The 21,045-nt window shown below is 45.3% G+C and overlaps 1 long non-coding RNA gene across 2 annotated transcripts in view; it reads left to right on the top strand.

The window, feature by feature from the left end:
- The window catches only part of LOC145343694 (uncharacterized), an 89,733-nt gene that overhangs the window by 42,938 nt on the left and 25,750 nt on the right, over positions 1-21,045 (top strand). Inside the window, exon 3 of one of the 2 annotated variants that reach the window (XR_013886772.1) lies at positions 17,337-17,398. The exons of the other annotated variant lie outside the window; for it this stretch is intronic. This is a non-coding gene — a long non-coding RNA (uncharacterized LOC145343694). The remainder of the gene's footprint in view (positions 1-17,336; positions 17,399-21,045) is intronic. 2 annotated transcript variants of the gene reach the window in all.

Genomic DNA, 21,045 nt, shown 5'->3' with positions numbered 1-21,045 from the left:
AGACAGGCAACATCCTGGTGAACTTCGTTTGCACTCGTTCCAAAGCTTCCGCATCCTTCTGGTAGTGTGGTGACCAGAACTGCATCTAATACTCCAAATGCAGCCTAACCAAGGTTTTATGTAGTTGCAATGTAATTTCCCAACTCTTGTACTAAGTGCCCTGGCTGATGAAGGCTTGCATACCATATGCTTTCTTAATCACCTTGGCCACCTGCATTGTCACTTTTAGGGAACTGTGGACCTGCATTCCCAGATCCCTCTGTGTGTTAATGTTCCTAAGGGTTCTGTCATTTACACTATAATTCACACCTAAATTTGATCATCCAAAATGCTTCACCTCACATTTGTCTGGATTAAGCTCCATCTGCCAAATCTCCAATCTATCTATACTCCATGGTATCCTCTGACAATCCCCATACTATTAGCAACTCCACCAATCTTCATACCACCCACAAGCATACTAATCAGACCATTTTCCTCCAGATCATTTATATGTACTACAAACAACAGAGGTCCCAGCAATGATCCCTGCAGAACACCACTAACTACAGATTTCCATTCTGAAAAAAAATCACTACTTTCTATCTTTTTTAACCAAGCCAGTTCTGTATTCATCTAGCTAGCCCACCCTGAATCCCATGTGATTTTAGTTTTTGTGCCAGTCTGCCATGTGGGACCTTGTCAAATGCCTTACTGAAGTCCATATAAACTACATCCACAGCCCATTCCTCATCAATTATCTTTGTCACCTCTTCAAAAAACTCAATAAGGTTGGTGAGACATGGCTTTCCTGTACAAAACCATGCTGCCTGTCCATCTTCTTCCAGATGTGCATATATCCTGTCCCTCGGTATCTTCTCCAAAAGCTTTCTCACCACTGGCATCAGGCTCACCAGCCTATAATTTCCTGGATTATCCCTGCTTCCTTTCTTAAACAAGGAAATAACATTAGCTATGCTCCAGTCCTCTGCAACCTTGCCTGTGGTCAAAGAGGATGTGAAGATATCTGTTAAGGCCCCAGCTATGTCTTCCCTTGCCTCCTGCAGTAACCTGGGACAAATCCCATCCAGCCCCAGGGACTTGTCTACTTTAATACAATTTAGGATAGACAACATTTCCTCCTTTGATATATTGACGTTCTCTACAGTATTCACATACCTATCCCTGACCACAACATCTGTCATGTCCTTCTCCTTGTTGAATACAGAGACAGAGTACTCAGTAAGGATTTCACCTACTTCCTGTAGCTCCATGGATAATTTCCCACCATTCTCCTTCAGTGGGCCTACTCTTTCTCCTGCTACCCTCTTGCTCCAAATATATGCATAAAAAGCATTGGGATTCTCTTTGACCCTGTTTGCTAAGGATGTTTCCTGGCCCCTTTTAGCCCTCCTAATGCCACGTCTATGTTCCTTCCGACTTTCACTGTAATTCTCAGGGGCTTTGTCAGTTTCTAGATGCCTAGACCTATCGTATGCTTTGTTTTTTACTTTTAACTAAGCTTACAATTTCCCTCGTCATCCATAGTTTCCGAATCCTGCCATTTCTATCCTCCATTTTTGCAGGGACATGCCTGCCCTGCACTTCACAACATTTTCTAATTGGAAACCACTTCATTAGCTGAATAGGAAATCAAACATTTTATAGTTGTAATAATAATGGTTGATGGAATATTTTGCGTGCAACAGTGTTGTCAACTGAATCCCTTACCTGAACAGGGGTGGCAGTGCCCAAGTAGTCTGTATTTCTGAGAACCTGTGAGGGGAATTTTAATCAGCTGGGTCGTCTGGGTTTGGGTTTGAGAGAGGGGAGTTAAGATCAGTAAAAGTCTTAGTGCATCGGAAATTTGACTTCAGGATTAAACTTAATACTTTCTTACAACTCTCTTGGGAGAGCTGCATGCCTTTTACCGTGCATTAATTTCTCAATTTGAGTCATATTCCGACTCACCCTCAAACTTAATTTCACATTCACGACTTCTAGGCTTCATCATGATCTTCAGTGAAGAAGACAAGGTGAAAGCACAATAACAATTGAGGGGCCTGAATGAAATTCAAGGAGATCTTGCAATAAATATCCAGAATTCACAGCTGCTTTCTTACCTGCCCCTGGGAAAGGGTTTGTTCCCAGTTGCACGTCTGCTTTTGCCATTCCCCCGTCAAGTGTCCCAGTTACATTTCACTGATACCACTGCGTCGGTAAGCACTTGGTGCAGGTCAAGGTGCTATTGTAAGGTCAAGGTTAACCCATCTGTCACTCTGTTGGGTGGTTGACGTGATTGGCCGGACTTTCTGGCCAGGCTTGCCCCAAAAATCCTGCCCGAGGTCAACGGACCTTTCCATAGTCTGCCCCTCGCTCTCTCCGATTCCTGTGGCGGGCGGGACGGTAAGATTCACCTCAATGTCATCCAGAGTCTATACATCCGCGTGGTCCTGTTCTGCACGGATTCAGTCACTCTTGATGTTCCAGGTGTTGGCTACTCTATTCGCGCCTCACAACATCATTGCAATGCCCTGCGCTATTAACCTACACATGCTTGTGGAGGACTCCTCCATTCTGTCAGCAATTGTGGTTAGTTTGCTTTGAAAGCCTGTCAGTGCATCACACACTGTTGCCACACAACTTAACTTCATCAATGGTTCGTGGGTTACAGAATCTGTGTCCAGCTGACCAAAGGCTATGTCTCTGATGACTACATTCCAGTACTGTCCTTGTCGTCATGAGGTGAAGATGCCAGTGTTGGACTGGGGCGGGCACAGTAAGAAGTCTCACAACACCAGGTTAAAGTCCAACAGATTTATTCGAAACCATGAGCTTTCAGAGCAGAGTGCTGCTCCTTCATCAGGTGAGTAATCATGAGCTTTCGGAGCACTGCTCCTTCATCAGATGAGTGACTCAATAGATGAAGGAGCAGTGCTCTGAAAGTTCGTGATTCCAAATAAACCTGTTGGACTTTAATCTGGTGGTGTGAGACTAATAAAGTGAAGTATACCAGATGCCTTCTTAACCGCTTTACCCACTTATCCTGCTACCTTAAGGGGCCAGAGTGTACGCACACCAAGGTCCTCTGATCCTTGGCGCTTCCCAGGGTCCTGCCGTTCATCATGTATTCCCTTGCCTTGTCCTGTCCAAGTGCGTCACCACGCACTCATCCAGATTGAATTCTATTTGCCACTGAAATGTGAGTGACCAGGTGAAAATCTCAATTATTTGCCTGCAGGGCCCCATTGAAATGTGAGCTTTTGAGTTGCTGCGTAGGCTGCATGAGATGCATGATGGTGCACCCTCAGAATGGCTCAGCTCCTCAGAGGAATCAGCATAAAAGCGTACAATCATACCATAAAATACAATTGTTACAATGCAGAAAGAGGCCATTCAGCCCATTGAGCCTGCACTGATAACAATCCCACCCAGGCCCTACCCCCATAACTCCACATATTTACCCTGCTAATCCCCCTGACACTAAAGGGCAATTTGCCATGGCCAATCAACCTAAGCCGCACATTTTTGGACTGTGGGAGGAAACTGGAGCACCCGCAGGAAATCCATGCAGAGATGGAGAGAATGTGCAAACTCCACACAGTCACCCGAGGCCAGAATTGAAGCCGAGTCACTGGAGCTGTGAGGCAGCAGTGCTAACCACTGTGCCACCCACAACTTCCATAACATTCTCTGACAGTTATTGCATTTTTTCAATTAATTCAAGGAAGGTGGGCCTCACTGCCTAGCCTGCATTTGGTGATCTGCCTTTTTGAACTGGTGTATTCTACCGGGTGTAGGTACACTCACGGTGCTGTTAGGGAGGGAGTCCCAACATCTTGATCCAGTGAAAGTGAAGGTATAGGGATAAATTTCCAAGTCAGGATGGTGAGTGCTTGGAGGGGAACTTCCAAGTGATGATGTTCCCATATATCTGCTGCTCTTGTCCTTCTAGATGGAAATGGACTGGATTTGGAAGGTGCTGCTTAAAGAGCCTCCGTGAGTTCCTAACACAGTAGATGCTGTTACTGTGTGTTGAAAAAGGGGGCATGAATGTTTGTGGATGAGATGCTAGTGATTTGGACTGCTTTTTCCTGGACAGTGTCAGCACTTATTCCCCATCTCTGAGGACATTTAAGAGTAAACCATATTGCATTTGGGTCTGCAGTCACATGTAGCCCAGACCAGATGGGCATTCGTGACAAATGGATTTTTGAGACAATTGATAATTGCTTTTAGTTCCAGATTTTTATTGCATTCAAATTTTACCATTCGCCATGGTAAAGTATATGAATATTAAATATAAAATGTTAATATAAAATAAATATATTAATAAATATAAAATATATGAACCCAGGCCTCCCAAACTTTACCCTGCGTCTCTGGATTACTAGTCCAATGACAGTATCACCATGTCACCGCCTTATCTTTTGAATCCTCAGACTTAATGACCAATGAATATTACAATTCATCTCCGTCAGCAGTTCCATGACTGGACGATGATGTGAGGGTTGTGCGTTTCTGCTATGGGTCGTTATGTGACTAAGCAGATCTTTGCAGGTCTTTAGGAACATGTTCCATGAACCGCTGGTATCCCGAGTACATGATTTGTTTCCTTTCCTTTGCTTCTCTGCTGCTGCTCTGTCTCATCATTAAGGTGCTTTCACTCAAAATGCGATGCAGCTTGTTGGAGAACACATCAGAATCCCAGTTGACAGGGTAATACAGGCTCAGGGGGCACTGGGTCTGGTGCCTGGAGCAGTTAGGTGGTGCCCTACAATACCATTAGGCACAAGTAGGTGATGCTGAGTGGAAGGACGCTCTGTTGTATGATAAGGTGGCCTCCCACCACCACCATCCATGGAGGGGACCTCCCTCCTCTCCCTCATGAGTGCCAGTCCTCTAGCTCCACTGTCCCATCAGGAACAGGTTTTGGTACAAACTCTCTCCCTGAGGACAACAGTGTTGGCTGCTGTGAGTGTCTGGAACCTGCCTCCACTCCTGTCCCCGCTAGCTTTAATTGGAGAGGAAACCCGTCTCTATCCCAGTTAAGGGCTCACCCCTGGGAAAAGTCAAAACTCGGCTGGTCTCAACAGAGCAGCGTGTCTGACGTAAACACAGACGAGACTCCTGTTTCCTGTCTCCAATGGGAAGGTCCTGCCCTTGGAATCAAGTCAACTTGAGTGACATATGACACAAGTCGCTTAATACTTAATCATTTCACCAAATTGCTGGGAACTCCCCACCTCTGACAGCCAGGGACGCCAAAAGTTCACCGACCCCCCCAATAGTTCCTGTTCTCTATATATCGACTGTGAAGTGTTTGGAGAGCCACTTCTGGCCTTCTCCCTCCCCGTCTTATTTTGTGCTCGCTTTTGCAATGAGGGAAAGATCAGACTTATGCATTAACACCTAACCCCCTCCTATCTGGATCAAGTCATTGTCTGCGTGGAGTTTGCACATTCTGTGTCTGTGTGGGTTTCCTCCCGGTGCTCTGTTTTCCTCCCACTCCAAAGATGTGCGGGTTAAGTGGATTGGCCATGCTAAATTGACTCTAGTGTTCGGAGGATTAGCAGGATAAATGTGGGTTACAGGAATAAGGCCTAGGTGGGAATGTGGTCTGTGGGCCTCCTTCAGTATTGTAGGGATTCTATGATTCTAAGTGTCACTATTTTTAAGGCCCAGCTAGCAGGAAAGACTGTCAGTATTTTAACATTTGAATCAACGTAATTTCAAAGGGTTAAAGCAGGAAAATGTTATTTCATTTTGTCTGAGTCCCGTCCAGGGAGAAGGAAAGTTGATTCTTTGTTGTTTTCATAACCCAAGGGCATTGGAGAATATGCGTTCCCATTCTGTCAGACTGTGTACTGTCCGATTATGTCTTTTATGTAAATAAACCAGCTATTTATTCAAAGCCTTGCCCAGTCTTAGTAAAGTGCTTATTCAGCCTGCTTTCCGTAAAGAGAGAAGAATTTACATGGCAGCCTGTATTATATTTCAACAGCTGGTGTATGGAGTAAGGGTTCTCTGTTACATTTCCTTGGATCAAGCTCTTTTGTCACCAGATATCGGGCAGGAAAACCTGTACAACAGATCATGGCAAAAATTACGCTTTCTCAGATTGGATGCTGGCATAGAGCTGTGGCAGCTGCCAGTCACTCATCTTGTTTGCTCTCCTCTTCATCATGTTTCTCCACTTGTTCCTCCAGAGGGGTTTGGAAGGGTTGCGGAATAGAGTTGGAGAGTGCAGCAGACAAGGGCACTTTTGGCATGTGGCTTGTACCAAAGTGCCTTTTCGTATCTATTCAGCAGTGCAGTCTCCATTGAGGAGCACCGGTGGTTTGACCCAGGAGAATACTGAGTGACTGCAGTGCTGTCCAGCATCTGCGCTCTGCCTCCTTTTCATAAGCCGCATAGTCTCAAAATAGCCCTTTCCCCAAGCAGGGGACGGACAACTAGTTCAGGGGGAACTGACATGACCTGCGTGGGGAAACTGAGCACAAATCTGTAGGCTCATAGTTATACATCAGGTGCACATTCAGAGACCAGCTGCCATGGGCAACACGGTAGCACAGTGGTCAGTACTGCTGCCTCACAGCGCCAGGGACCTGGGTTCGATTTTCAGCTTGGGTCACTGTCTGTGTGGAGTCTGCGCGTTCTTCCTGTGTCTGCGTGGGTTTCTTCCGAGTGGTCCAGCTTCCTCCCACAGTCCAAAAGACGTGTTGGTTAGGTACATTGGCCATGCTAAATTCTCCCTCAGTATACTCAAACAGGCACAGGAGTGTGGCGACTTGGGGATTTTCACAGTAATTTCATTGCAGTGTTAATGTAAGCCTACTTGTGACACTAAAAAAAAAATTTGTTGTTTGCAAACACTCTGAGCTATTATTAGTGCACTCCATCTTGACAATAGAGGGTGGAAGCCTTTATGCTTATGAAAGGTTCAGAGTGTTGTGCTCATTACCACATCCTGACCCCTACTTGGTTTGGCAATGTGCCAGCGAAGGAGATCTCCCATCAGTAGCCAATTAGCAGGCCCCTCCTGTGTTTGCCATCTAAATTAAGCACCGTGGGTGGAAGAGGGAGGCGGAAGTACCTGCAGGAATATCTCATTGACAGCCTAGCCAGGAGAAGTCAGCACCTCTGAAGAAGAGGGGGTATCTTGTGGTTGCTTCAATGTGGAGGCACTCAGGAATCTCCAATTACAGAAGCAAGAGCCAGAACTAGGCGGGGGTGGAGGGGGGGGGGGGGGGGGGGGTTGGTGGTAGGGGTGCTCAGGGTGGAGGAGGAGGTACTCACCAAGAATGTCCATGGCCTGGTGGAGCCCTGACAACACCGATCAGCCTCCAGTGGGCCCCCAAACTCCTGCCAAGAGGACCCCTCCGAAGCCCAAAACAGTGGTGTGCCTGTGCAGAAATTCAGATAAATCAGGAAATGGCCCATGTTTGAGGCCTCAGTTACATTGACTGCCTGCCTTCCTGTCCCCAGAAAATTAGGGTCACCAATTCCAACGGCAACCCACCCGGGAAATGCGCCCACAAGCAGGGCCATGTCAGGGATCCTTCTTGTCAAAGTTATACACAACTTTCCTGGCACCCGCCCTGCTACCACAGGGCTGGGAAGATTCTGTCCAGGGGAATGTCTCCAATGCTTTCTGTGATTGAGAATTTCACAGGTTCGCCACCCTCTTGGTGAAGAGATTTTGCCTCATCTCACCAACTCAAGAACAGCTTCTCCCCTGCTGTGGCCATCAGACTTTTGAATGGAGTTACCATATATTAAGCTGATCTTTCTCTGCACCCTAGCCATGTAACACTACATTCTGCATCCTCTCCTCTCCTTCTCCCCAACGTACTCTATGAACGGCATGTTACGCACTTATGTAGAGTACACAAGGAAGAATACTTTTCACTGTATCCCAATACATGTGACAATAATAAATCAAATCAAATCAAAATGCCACATCCAGTCATATTTATTGCCCCTCTGTCATCGCAGCATGGGATATAATTCTATAAATACTTCAGTGCAGTTTTCACAGCTGTGAATTCCAAAATGAGGCAAAGTATTAACGCGCAAGAAGACTAGAATGAAGTTTATTTTATTTTTGTTTGCATAAAACATGGAGTTGGATTAACGGGACGCTGGAGTTTCTCCTGTCCCCCGTCCCCCACCTCCTTTCCTGACAGGTGAAAAAGTGGAGGTGGGGAAAGGCCCTCCCACTCAAGGCTGGGCTTCTCCTCAGAAACAGGAGAGCCGTTGACAAATCCAAGGCGTGGAGATACCGGTGTTGGACTGGGATAAACACAGTAAAAAGTCGCACAACACCAGGTTAAAGTCCAACAGGTTTATTTTGGTAGCAAAAACCACTAGCTTTCGGAGCGCTGCTCCTTCGTCAGGTAATTGGGGGTTCTGTTCACAAACAGGGCATATAAAGACACAAACTCGATTTACAAAATAATGGTTGGAATGCAAGTCTTTACAGGTAATCAAGTCTTAAAGGTACAGACGATGTGAGTGGAGAGAGGGTCAAGCACAGGTTAAAGAGATGTGTATTGCCTCCAGTCAGGACAGTTAGTGAGATTTTGCAAGCCCAGGTAAGTCATGGGGGTTACAGGTAATGTGACATGAACCCAAGATCCCAGTTGAGGCCATCCTCATCTTGGAGCCTAATTCCACACACATGAGGATGGCCTCAACCGGGATCTTGGGTTCATGTCACATTACCTGTAACCCCCATGATGGCCTGTGCTTAACCCTCTCTCCACTCACATTGTCTGTACCTTTAAGATTTGATTACCTGTAAAGACTCGCATTCCAATCATTATTTTGTAAATTGAGTTTGTGTCTTTATACGCCCTGTTTGTGAACAGAACTCCCACTTACCTGACGAAGGAGCAGCGCTCTGGAAGTTAGTGGCTTTTGGTACTAAATAAATCTATTGGACTTTAAACTGATGCTGTGAGACATTTATCAGACAAATCCATGGCCAGAGGCTCTCCAGTTCTCTGGCAGTGGCACTGGGGGCAGTGGCCACTGTTGGTATTGCACCCAGGCAATGAGGAGGTTGCACCGAGACCTTTCAAGGTGAGTGTTGGGAGTCTCGCAGCAGACTCAACTGAGAGTGGAGGCAGAGGTGAAAGAACGTAGAGGTGAGAGGGGAACCTGGGAGTGGGGTGTTTACACACCTTGGGAGGTACTAGAGTCCCATTAAGGTGGGACCCTGTCCTCCACCCCAGCTCCAGCCTGTGCGAGGAAATTTGCCAGGCTGGGATTTTGGTGTAGGCTTCTCCCTCCGCTGCTTAAATCCTGCAGCTGGGTGAGGCCATAGAGTGGGAATTAATTGCTAACCCAACGGCTGGCAATACTCTCAGCTGGTCTACCAATTTGACCCCTGCGAGAGACACCCCCCAGCCCAGTTGCACCATAGAAAGCATTCTTTCTAGATGTATTGCAGCTTGGTATGGCTCCTGCTCTGCCCAAGACTGCAAAAAATTACGAAGAGCCATGAATGAAGCCCAGCCCATCACGCAAATCAGCCTCCCATCCATTGTCCCTGTCTACACTTCCCGCTGCCTCAGCAAAGCAGCCAGCATCGTCAAAGACCCCACGCACCCCAGACGTTCTCTCTTTCACCTCCCTCTGTCGGGAAAAATATATAAATGTCTGAAGAAACGTACCAACCGTCTGAAGAACAACTTCTTCCCTGCTGCCATTCAGACTTTTGAATAGACCAACTCACATTAAGTTAATCTTTCTCTACACCCCAGCTATGTCTATAGCATTACATTCTGTACTTTCTCCTTTCCTTTTCTATGAACAGCATGCTTTGTCTGTATAGCGTGCAAGAAATAATACCTTTCACTGCATTAATAATGTGACAATAATAAATCAAATCAAATTTGATATGCCCCCCTTTTGCCTTGAAACCCACCAGTGGATGAATGTTAAATTCAGCTAATGATTCAGATCATTGATCTTTCTGAATGTATGAATGCTAACATTTCCAAACATCATCAATTGGATTAAATCCTTAGGATAAAGACATCTGCAGAAATATGTGAACTGAATAACAACACTAATTGAAGTTAGAAATTTCTTACAGTGCGTTATCTCAGTGTAACATGATCCTCGGGAGACAATTTATGTATAACACTGTTGTAGAATAGAGAAAAACACCTTGTGTTAACATAGATATGTATTAAAATTCAAATTCCATTGGGTTTATACCAGAAGCATCATTTTATCCGTGATTGTTTGTATTTCCAAACAAATATCCAAAAAATACATTGGACAAAATGACCTCTCTTTGTGTCAAGATTCTGAATTGAACCTTTTCTTTGTAATTAAGCTTGCTGAGATTGTTGAATTTGACTGGGCACGTACTCCATGCATGAAATATGACTTCTAATTTTGGTTTTATGATATCAGACGTGATATTGTAAGAATAGAAAGTAAACTCCAATTAATTAATGCACCTCCTGGGTTCTCATGGCTCATCTTGCATCTGCTTAATCTTATTCCTCAGACGTAACTTTATGAATTACACATTTCATTGCCAGAAACATCTTCCTGACAGATAATCTGAAAACGGAATCAGAAATTGACAAGTTTTCAGTTCTATTTTTGAATGTTCAAGTAAATAATTCAAGCAGTTTTTTTTAAAAATGTATTTCTTCCTGCTTCAGATTCTCTCCATCTCCTGAAGTGTTGTAGATTGCTAAATCTCCATATGTTTAATGGACAGGGACATCCACCTGTCGTGTTTCATGTATTTTGTATTTACTGTAGATGTCATGGAACAATCATTAGCTAAAATTGGGGGCTGCTCGGTGGCACAGTGGTTAGCGCTGCTGCCTCACAACATCAGAGAACCCGGATTCGATTCCCAGCTTGGGTCACTAAATGTGTGGAGTTAGCATGTTCTTCCTGTGTTTGCGTGGGTTTTCATACAGCTGCTTGGATTTCCTCCCACAAGCTGAAAAATGTGCAGGTTAGGTGGATTGGCCATGCTAAATTGCCCCTTAGTGTCCCAGGATCTGAAGGTTAGGTAGATTGGCCATGCTACATTCTCCCTCACTGTACCCTAACAGGTACTGGAATGTGGCGACTAGGGGATTTTCACAGTAAATTCATTGTAGCGTTAATGTAAGCCGACTTGTGACTAATAAATAAGCTTTTATTTTACAACCCAAGCAAGTGTAAAATAGCACAAGGAGACATCAAATATACACCCTGACATCATTGTGTCCTGGAGCAATATTTCATTCAGCAGGCAAGTCAGAAGAACACCCGCCAACAATCAAAAAGCCAATTGAAATGAATTAAGCAGCATCTAGCTGGGCTCTTACTTTGCCTGTATGCTTTTACGGCTGGTAGTCCTTCCAACTGCAACCTCAATCCAGGAAGGGATGAAATTCAGGGCTCAAATAAAATTGACAAATGTAGGGGGGGACTGAAGTCTGTGAATGATTATATTGCCCAGACACTCATGGCGCAGGTTACCCGCTGATATTATTCTCAGGTCAGCAGCTCGTACCACACACCTCTGCAGCAGTTGAGGGAGCTGGTTGGAAGTGCCAGCTCGCACATTCCCCTTTCCTCAGTGCCCACCCTTCGCAGTGACACTCAGTCTTTAACAGAGCATGTTTCAGGCTGGATGGATCTTAATTAGTCAGCGTAGTATCACGTGAACAACACACTACCAGAGAGGAGCGGGTTTCACAGCCATGAATGCGTTAAATATGAAGCAATAAAACATTGCGGGTGATCTTGAGCCCACGTTCTCTGTCAGCCGGAATGCTGGCGGGGACACAAAATCCGGCAAAATCTGGAAATCCCGAATCTCGCCAGCCAGATAGCAATTTCCGATTTTCACCGCTGGTTGCCAGTGATGTAATTAGGTTCTCACTCGCAAAGAACCTCGTTTAAACGTATGATAATAAATACTAATTCACTTAACAGCCCCTTTCCTGCCATGTATTGAGCCCCCTGGCCATACTTGCCAACGTGACATCGCAGCACCGTGCCAACTTGGCAGTGCCAAGCTTTGCCACGGGCAGCTCCTAGTCGGAGCCTTGGGGAGTATGAGCGGGCAAAGTGGGTGAGGGCAAATGCCCAAGAGGCACCTTAACACTGTCCACCGGACATAGCCCAGTGCCAAGGGGATGGGGCCTCTTGGTTGGGGTCTGATGAGGAGGGTAAGCGGGAATCCCCACCCCCACCAACTACCCCTTGGCCCTGTCCCCTATAGGCCCCACCCCCATATGCCCTGCCCCCTTGACACTGCCCTATGCCTGGTGGCCAATGCAAGGATGTCCTGGGCATGGGTACTTTGCCCTTTGGGCAGTGCTAGGAGTGCAGGCTAGCACTGCCAGTGTGCCCATGCCTGGGGACACAATCTCACCCGCCACTGCCCAGCCCCCTCGGGGGCCCAATTGCCTCCCTCCCACTTCACTCCAGCAGGGTTGTCCCAATAGTTTCCAGAAAGTGGGAGCCTACTGTAAACCCCCGCAAGAGTGAAACACTCTGGCAGGGTGGGAGAGGCTAGTGGGACCGAGAATTCAAATCCGGGCCCGCTAATTACATTTAAATTATATTGAAATCAGATTAAAATTATTGACCTGGTCGTCCCACCGGTTTCCAGCATGAATCAGATTGAGCTGGAAGATGTTCTCACGGCGGGAACACATGTGCAAATCCCATGCATGCCCAGCCGCAAGATTTTCCCACCCTGCTGCACTATAAAACTAGTGTGGCAGGGTGGGAGAATCGCCCCCAGTATTCACACCTCCGGTCTGTGCAGTGCACAGAGTGTGGGAGATTCTAGTCTGAACTCCCACTGAAAAAAGCAGCGTGAACTACTCCAGTTTTCCCGTGAATTCAACACTTCGAATATTTTTGGGAGAACTCCGTCCTCAAGGGGAAATTCAGAATGACCAATCCCCACCTAACCTGCACGTCTTTGGACTGTGGGAGGAAACAGGAGGAAACCTACACACCTGAAAGATCGGAGAATAGACTGAGGAAATTATTGTTTCAGATGAATAATAATTGACAAATTGAATTGAAACCTCTGATCTGGAAATGAACACAACACATTTGTAAATTAATGTCCTTGTTTCTCAGCTAACTGATTGACATCTCTGGCAGTTGGTTTAATTTTCTTGGCAAAGAGCTGAGTGCCAAGGGATTAAACTTATCAGTGTGGGGAATTAAAAACACAACTTTCTGGAAAAAGAAATACTTCCAGAGGGAGTTTTGTGAATGTTTGAAACGTCAGTTTGATTGGGTTGCAGGCAGGAAGTTTATGCTTCCTTTGTGAAAATAATCAAAAGAATAACAACTTGCATTGTGCAGAATCAAAATATTGCAGATGCTGCAAATCTGAAATAAAAACTGAACGATGCTGGAAATACTCCGCATTTTAGGCACCATCCAAGGGGAGAACGCTAACGTTCTGTTATCATTTTGTTAAATGTGTTTCTCCGCGGATGCGACCTGTTTCCGGTATTATCTGTTTTTACTTAAATTTATATCCGCTTAAACAAAGAAAAATGTCCCAAAATGCAGAGGCGTAATATAAAAAAGTGAACACCTAGCTAGAGAGGAGCGAATAGGAAAGTGACCTAACTTTGATCAAAGAGAGGGAGTATTGTAAAGGAGGAGAATGTGGTAGAGAAGTTTTGGGAGGGAAATTCCAGAGAGTGAAGCATGTATCGTAGAATCCCTACAGTGCAGAAGGAGGCCACTTGGCTCATCGAGTCTGCACGACAACAATCCCACAAGTCCTATCCCTGTAACCCATCATATTTACAGTCCTAATCCCCTGACACTAAGGGGCAATTTAGCATGGTCAATCAGTCTAACCCGCACATCTTTGAACTGTGGAAGGAAGCCAGAGCACCTGGGAGAAACCCATGCAGACATGGGGAGAACGTGCAGACTCCACACAGGCAGTGACCCGAGGCCAGAATCAAACCCGGGTCTCTGGTGCTGTGAGGCAGCAGTGCTAACCACTGTACTACTGTGCCTGAAGATCAGCTGTCAATGGTAGGACAGTTGGAAAGGAGGATCCGCAAAATTTCCTCCAAAAGATGGAGAATTAAAGGAACAATTATTCCAGGGTAGTGAATGAGTGAGGTCTTACATGATTTTAACACAATAATTGGAATTTTAAATATGATGTGTTGAGGCATTGGGGGTCAAAAGATCGAAGAGTACAGGGGTTGGTAAGCATGACTGTGCAGTACAGGGAGTGAGCACAGAAATAAAAAACGAAAATGCTGGGAAATCTCAGCAGGCCTGATGGCATGTGTGGAGAGAGAATAGAGCCAACGTTTCAAGTCTAGATGACCCTTCGTCAGTGCTGAGTGGGCCCAGAACTTTGGATGATCTGAAGTTAACAGGATGGGGAGAACACCCAGAAAAGTGTTGGAATGTTTCAGATTACAAAAGCACCATTAGGAAGGGGAATGGTCAGAGGCAATGTAATGGAGACAGCAGCCTGTGTGAGGGTGAAGATGCAGGGACCGAAGTAGAAAGGGTCGAGAGTTTCAAGTTTTTAGGTGTCCAGATCACCAACAACCTGACCTGGTACCCCCCATGCCGACACTATAGTTAAGAAAGCCCACCAACGCCTCTACTTTCTCAGAAGACTAAGGAAATTTGGCATGTCAGCTACTACTCTCACCAACGTTTACAGATGTGCCATAGAAAGCATTCTTTCTGGTTATATCATAGCTCCTGCTCTGCCCAAGACCGCAGGGAACTACAATAGGTCATGAGTGTAGCCCAATCCATCATGCAAACCAGCCTCCCATCCATTGACTCTTTCTACACTTCCAGCTGCCTTGACAAAGCAGCCAGCATAATTAAGGACCCCTGGCACCCCGGACATTCTCTCTTCCACTTCCTTCCTTTGGGAAAAAGATACAAAAGTCTGAGGTCATGTACCAGTTGACTCAAGAATAGCTTCTTCCCTGCTACTGTCAGACTTTTGAATGGACTTGCCTTGCATTAAGTTGATCTTTCTCTACACCCTAGCTTTGACTGGAACACTGCATTCTACACTGTCTCATTTCCTTCTCTATGAACGGTATGCTTTGTCTGTATAGCACACAAGAAACGATACATCTCACTGTATGTTAATACATGTGACAGTAATAAATCAAATCAAATCAAAAGCAGTGTTGGAACTTCAGATTGATAGTCTCTTAGGATGTTGTGATTGTGAACAGTCTTCTTCAGCTGTACAGTGGCTAAGGAGAGAAGTGGAATTGATGGCAAGTGTACAGAGCTTATAGCAGGAGCTGAAGGTGATGACTTTGTCTTGACAGCACAGTAGCAGGCAATTCATAGACTGGAGCATTGGGTGATTAGCCAAAGCTGTCAGTAAGACCAAGAAGAAACATAATGGCAAGAAAAATTAATTTCAATAGCCCCAAAAAATATTGCACTACCATTTCAAAATTCTAATGTTGACTCTGTCACAATTCCAGGCACCGAGGGTGGAATTTTCCCGTCCCACCTGCTCCAGGAATTGGAGCGGGCGGGGGAGGGAACATGCAAAAGTCCATTGATCTCGGGCAGGATCTTATGGTCTTGGGGCGGGTGTGGCCAGAAAATCCTGCCCCAGTTGTACAGAAACAACAGCAGCAAGTTTTAATGAAGAGCTGAAGGAAATCAGTATGAGTAGAGAAATGTGTTTTTTGGAAATCAGTGGTATCAAAGCTGGATAAATCTCCAGGCACTGATAATCTTCATCCCAGAGTACTTCAGGATGTGCCCCTAGAAATAGTGGATCCATTGGTGGGCATGTTCCAAAATTCTTTGAGCCCTGGAATAGTTCCTACAGACTGGAGGGTAGTTAATGTAAGTCCACTATTCAAAGGGAGAGAAAACAGGAAACTACAGACCAGTGAACCTAACATCGGTACTGGGGAAGTTACTAGAGTCCATTAGCAAGGATTTCATAGCAGAGTGTTCGGAAAGCAGTGGTATAATCAGACAAAGTCAGCACGGATTTACAAAAGGAAAACTATGCTTAACATATCTGCTGGAATTCTTTGAGGAGGTAACTAATAGAGTTGACCAAAGTGAACTGGTGGATGTGTTTATTTAGACTTTCAGAAGGGTTTCAGCAATGGATTATTAATGAGATTTGGTGTGAGCTAGGTTGCTGGCAATAGAGTTTTGAATGACTTCAAGTTTGTGAAGGGTAGAGCTAATGAGACTGGCCAGGATTGCATTGAAATAGTCAAGTCTACAGGTAGCAAAGCTGTGGAGGAGGGTTTCAGTTTGGCAAGCAATATAGCTTCAATATAAACATATAACAAGTAACTAACTGTAGCCCTGACAACTAAATGCACAGATATGACTCAGTCACCTCCTTTGTAAATTGATCCTTTGGATCATTCACAGTGGCACAGTGGTTAGCACTGCTGCCTCACAGCGCTAGGGATCCCGGGTTCGATTCCCAGCTTGGATCATTGTCTGTGTGGAGTTTACACATTCTCCGTTGTCTGTACGGGTTTCCTCCGGATGCTTCGGTTTCCCCCCACACTCCAAAGATGTGGAGTTCAGATGGCTTGGCTATGCTAAATTGTCCCCTAGTATCAGGGGGACTAGCTAGGGTAAATATGTGAGATTATGGGGATAGGGCCAAAGTGGGATTGTAGTCGGTGCAGACCCGATGGGCCGAATGGCCTCTTTCTGCATTGTAGCATCCCATGAATCTTTAGAATCACAACTTTAACGGTGCCACTCCATACTTGAAGAGATGAATGGAGCTTTTACAAATTTCAGATCTATGGTGGAACCATCTTAAGTGCAGAGATATTGGTTGTTTCCATAAGAATTCTGAACATCTGACTTTTACATCTTCTTCCGACCTAAGCCCATATATATATAAACAAAAGGAAGATGTGCATTTACGTAGCACCTCTCATGTCCTGGAGGAAACTGCAGGATGTTTTGCAACCAGTTGAGTACTTTCAAAGTAAAAATCACATTTGTAATGAAGGAAGCATCTCTTACTTCTGTAGTCCTTTTCTCTCTTCAAAGCTGGACTGAACAAAATTGTGTCAAACTTTGGTATAATATTAAATAGAAAGTGAATGTACGGAACAACACTGATGATTCAATTGGTACAACTAAACGTCAGGTAATAATACAGAAATAATGACTATCCAATGCCTTCTGGCAGGTTGTTCTGCTTTGACTTTTAAAGTTGCTCTTACTGCATTTCAACCTTCTTGCAACCTTTTAATTTTTTTGACTACCTGGGCAGCATTGTGTTTTAAAACCTGACTTCCTCCCTCTGTCTTTCTTTATCTTCTAATCCTCAATATTCACAGCCAGAAAGAGAAGCCCTGCCAGACGTTCACCAAGTGCCTGGGACCAGTGACTTCCCAACTCAGTGAGTGTGACACGTTTATCGATTACTGAGACAAAGCAATGTCTTGAATTTTGTCATAGAATGTATGCAAACAATGTCAAAATCAGTAGAATCTCCTAATTTGCAGATGATACAAAGCTGGATGGAAGGTGAGCTGCGAGGAGGATGCAGAGATGCTTCAGTGTGATTTGGATTAGTTGAGTGAATGGGTACACGCATGGCAGATGCTGTATAATGTGGATAGATGTGAGGTTATTCACTTTGGTAGCGAAAACAAGAAGGCAGATTATTATCTGAAAGCCAATAAATTGAGAGAGGGAATGTGCAACGAGATCTGGGTATCTTCGCGCACCAGTCATTGAAGGTAAGTATGCAGGTGCAGCAAGTGGTAAAGTTGGCATGTTTGCCTTCATGATGAGGGGATTTGAAGACAGGAGCAGGGATGTCTTGCTGCAATTATACAGGGTCTTGTTAAGACCACACCTGGAATATTATGTGCAGTTCTGTTCTCCTTACCTGAGAAAGAATGTTCTTAACATAGAGGGGATGCAACAAAGTTTTACCTGACTGATTCCTAGGATAGCAGGACTGACATATGAGGAGAGATTGAGTCGGTTAGGATTATATTCTCTGGAGTTGAGAAGAATGAGGACGGATTTCATAAAAATCTAAAACATTCTAACAGGACTAGACTGGAAAGATGCAGAATGGGTATCCCTGATGGCGAGAGAGTCCAAAACCAGGAGTCATTGTCTAAGGAATTCGGATAAACCATTTAAGACTGAGGTGAAGAGAGTTTTTTTTTACCTAGAGAGTGGTAAGCCTGTGGAATTGGTTACCACAGAAAACGGTTGAGGCCGAAACATTGTTTTCAAGAAGGAGTTCGATATAACTGCTGGAGCTAAATGGATCAAAGAAGATGGACGAAAAGCATGGATAGGTTACTGAGTTGGATGATTAACCATGACCTCAAAGGGTCGAATGGCTTACTGATATTCTTTGTTTTAATGGACCACTCATATGATCAGACAGCGATATACAACCCCAAACATGAAAAGCACCATACCTTTCAATTTCTGTGTTTTTGCATTTCCAGGAAATCACTGGTGACATATTCAGTGTAGCCATGGTGTGGAGATGCCAGCATTGGACTGGGGTGGGCACAGTAAGAAGTCTCACAGCACAGGTTAAAGTCCAACAGGTTTATTTGGAATCAAGAGCTTTCGGAGAGCTGCCCTTTTCTCAGGTGTTGTGAGACTTCTTACTGTTCAGTGTAAGCCAGTTTTTTGTATTACCTTCATTACTTTTCTCACTGTCCAATATAACAGTAAAACAGAGTTGCAGAGTTATGAGTGCGTATTTGCCAATTGTACCCATTTACCATGAAGTCACCTTTATGAACTGGAGGGCTGTGCCCCGACAATGTGCAGCTGGTATCGAACACCAATGCAGACTGTCTGCTTCCATGAGAACCTCATGTTAGTTTCATGTTAAACCAGCCATTTGCTGGTTTAACATCTTATCTTAAGGTGGAGCGAGTGTGAAAGGTATGGAGTATAATGTTAGCAAAGGTGTGGAGTATAATGTTAGCAAATGTGAGGTTATCCACTTTGGTAGAAATAATAGTAGGAGGGATTATTATTTAAAAGGCAAAAAGCTGCAGCATGCTACGGTGCAGTGGGACCTGGGGGTCCTTCTGCACGAATCGCAAAAACCCAGTCTGCAGGTGCAGCAGGTGATCAAGAAGGCGAATGAAATGTTGGCCTTTATAGCGAGGGGGATAGAATATAAAAACAGGGAGGTCTTGCTGCAACTGTACAGGGTACTGGTGAGGCCTCAGCTGGAGTACTGTGTGCAGTTTTGGTCGCCGCACTTGCGGAAGGATATATTGGCCTTGGAGGGAGTGCAGAGAAGGTTCACTAGACTGATACCGGAGGGTGCGAGGGTGGGTGACGTTACGATGTCTAAAGTTAAGGATAGGGTACAGGTAAGGGAAGAGGCCGAGGATGTCCCAATAATAGAGGGAGTAGGGGGCATGAGTATGGTTGGTGGCGTTACGGCAAATAGGGTCCATGTGAAGGCTGGGATGAAAGCGCTTTATCTGAATGCACGAAGCATTCGGAATAAAGTGGATGAGCTGGTGGCGCAGATCAGCACAAATGGATATGATCTGGTGGCCATTACAGAGACGTGGCTGCAAGGTGACAGGGACTGGGAGCTGAATGTACAGGGCTATCAAGTGTTTAGGAAGGATAGGCAGGAGGGAAAAGGGGGGGGCGTAGCTCTGCTGATTAAGGATAGCATCAAGGTGGTAGCAAGGGATGATATTGGAGCCAAGGAGCAGAACGTGGAATCGTTGTGGGTGGAGATTAGGAACAGCAAAGGGAGGAAGACGCTGGTGGGTGTCGTCTATAGGCCCCCGAATAATGATCTGGAGGTGGGGCGGGCTGTTAACGTGCAAATAAGTGCGGCGTGCAGGAATGGGACGGCCGTAGTTATGGGGGATTTCAATCTGCGTATTGATTGGTCGACCCATGTTGGACGCGGTGGGCTCGAGGAGGAATTCTTGGAATGCTGCCGGGATAGTTTCCTGGAACAGTGTGTGTTGGAGCCGACGAGGGAGAGAGCTATCTTGGATCTCGTGCTATGTAATGAGGCGGGTAGAATTAGGGACCTTGCGGTGAAGGATCCTCTTGGGGAGAGTGATCGTTGTATGGTGGAGTTTCTGGTGCAGATGGAGGAGGAGAAAGTGGGTTCCCAGACACGCGTACTTTGTTTGAATAGAGGGGAGTACGGTAGGATGAGAGAAGAATTGGCGAATGTTGACTGGGGGAGCGCGTTGGAGGGAGGGTCTGCTGAGGAGCAGTGGAGGATCTTTAAGGAGATCTTTCTTGGTGCTCAGCGGAAATTTATTCCAATGGTCAAAAAGGACAGTAGGAGGAGAGGTAATGAGCCGTGGATAACGAAGGAGGTGAAGGAAAGTGTTAAATTAAAAGCGGAGGAATTTAGAGTAGCTAAGAGTAGTGGGCGAGAAGAGGATTGGGAGAGGTTTAAATGTCAACAAAGATTGACAAAGAAGTTGATAAAGAAGGGTAGGAGAAACTATGAAGCTGGGCTAGCGCTTAATATAAAAAAGGATAGCAAGAGTTTTTATAAATATATAAAAAGGAAGAGGCTGGCTAGGGTGAACGTTGGTCCTTTAGAGGATGAGAAAGGGGACCTAGTGGTAGGGGATGGGGATATGGCTAAGGTATTGAATAACTTTTTTGTTTCTGTCTTCACGGAGGAGGACGTGAATAATTTGCCGGGTGTTAGTGATGGAAAGGAGGTAGGACTGGAGGGTCTTAATGACATTACTGTTACTAGAGAGGCGGTGCTCGACAGACTGGAGGGGCTGATTGTGGACAAGTCCCCAGGACCGGATGGAATGCATCCGAGGGTTCTGAAAGAAATGGCGGAGGTGATAGTGGATGCCTTGGTGGTTATTTTCCAGACGTCGCTGGATTCCGGGGAAGTGCCGGAGGATTGGAAAACGGCTAATGTTACGTCGTTGTTTAAGAAGGGTGCCAGGCAAAAGGCGGGGAATTATAGGCCTGTTAGTTTAACGTCTGTGGTAGGTAAAATGTTAGAATCCGTCATTAAGGAGGAAATTGCAAGGCATCTTGAAG

This window comes from Carcharhinus amblyrhynchos, chromosome 6 (assembly GCF_965287045.1).
Source record: "Carcharhinus amblyrhynchos chromosome 6, sCarAmb.v2.hapA, whole genome shotgun sequence".
NCBI lineage: Eukaryota > Metazoa > Chordata > Chondrichthyes > Carcharhiniformes > Carcharhinidae > Carcharhinus > Carcharhinus amblyrhynchos.
The sequence above is the reverse complement of the archived record's forward strand: the minus strand, read 5'-3'. Positions and strand labels throughout refer to the sequence as shown.